We start from the raw sequence: 1,920 nt of genomic DNA on the forward strand, positions 1-1,920 counted from the left end.
GTTACCTATAATCCAAAGCCAACCACTAAGCCAAAATCGTAACTCCATAACCCATTAATCACCACCGAGGTTATTCCATAAGGAATAAAAGCTCTTACTAAATAGACATTAAAGATAAAACTCACTATCCTCAAACCATAAGTAACAATGCTTCATTAAACCTCAAATGACTTAACTTTCATTAGAGCTCGGTAAGAAAGGGTGAGTTTAACCATTAAATCTCAAGAGAATAAGTAGCAAAAGTGGACGAATCGCGAACAAGGATTCATTCACCAGAATAGGAAATGAAAATTTGTAAGAGTGAAAGAAGAGGAACCTTGATCGCATATTGACAAGATCTGAGATCAAAAAAGGAATAATCTTGAGGCTTCAAGAGTTGCAAGAGGGTTCACTACGTTACTCCATCTTCTTGTAGAGAAAACAAACACACCAGTCTTAGGTCGCTCCACCTGACGGATTCACTAGGTAATCATCTCTTGGTCTGCTGCACCATCGTTATATCTTCCCTGCAGCAACAATTTCTCGTCCCTTTAACTTCATCGTTGGGAAAACAAAACATAAATTCAATGCTAGCCACTGAGTTACACATACACATAAGCTACCAAAAAAGTCCTTATTTGTTTCTACACATCTCTCACTAATTCGTTTTGACTTGTCAAATCATTCATTAGTCATTTTGCCTAAAGATCAAGGTGTGAGCGTTGGGAGCAGCGATGCTCTGATACCAACTATAATACCCTATAAAATCTAGTGTAAAACAGTGACGGAAACACTGTCAAATGGAATTAAATCGTAATGATAAATACTAAATAAAGTCAAACTCGGATTAAATAAAATAATCCAAGGAAATATTCCCAAAACGGTAAGTCAATACAAATGCCACTTTTACTAAAAAGGGCTAAAATTTAAAACCTAAAAAAGAGTTTAATAAATCCATCATAAATAAAATAAAAGAGTAGGATCTAGTACTCGCTAGCTCTTACTCGAACCCCGGCAAAACCCAACACCTATCATGTTGATAGGCTTATCGCGTACCTATGCAAAGATAATCACCCTAGACAACAAGTTAATATAGCAATAGGGGTCGAACACAAGGAAACGGGAATTACTTCGTGAATTGCTATGGGTATATTTTTATCAAGGTCGATTACGATTTGGTTTGGTTTGGTTGTTTGGTGATTAATAACAATAATGATGTAAATTATATAATAAAAAAGAGACTAAGGGGTTCGGGACACACATGCAAAAGTAAACATATGATTATGATAAATTCGGTACTAATAACATTGTCAATTGCTTAGGCTTAAAGATACCCATCTTACGATATTAGCATCAACCATAGACCGGGTCCTAGAGAAACTCTCGTCCATGACTAGGTCGTCCTACTATACATGCTTAGTCTAATTCAATTCCGTGCCTCTCGACTTATAGAACAAATGAACAAACTTAATCATTTGAATAAGGCCTTAAACAAAGATTAAACGTAACAAAGCAAGCATGTGATAGAAGCAATATGAACAAAATTATTATTAACTTATTCTATCATGTTTATATATTAAATTTATGCATGGCTCCCCTAGCCCTTAGACTAAGAGATTTAGCTACTCATATTAAGATGTAAGTTGTAAACTATATTAAGAGAAGTGATAAACATGATTGTATGATCTAAACAAATTAGGTGATATAACATGTAAAGGAAATTATGATAATGAATTGAGATTAATAATAAACTAAATAGCAATGTAAAATGTAAACTAGAAATAGAAATACGAAATAACTTATATGGTAGAATCAAATAGAACCAAATGCTTGAAATGTAATAATAACCAAATGTTTAAGAACTACAAGATTAACTAATTTGTAAACTAATATGAAAACTATTGAGAGATTATATTGCTTAAGGCTATGGAGAACTAAAAT

This window comes from Silene latifolia, chromosome X (genome assembly GCF_048544455.1).
Source record: "Silene latifolia isolate original U9 population chromosome X, ASM4854445v1, whole genome shotgun sequence".
NCBI classification, from domain to species: Eukaryota; Viridiplantae; Streptophyta; class Magnoliopsida; order Caryophyllales; family Caryophyllaceae; genus Silene; species Silene latifolia.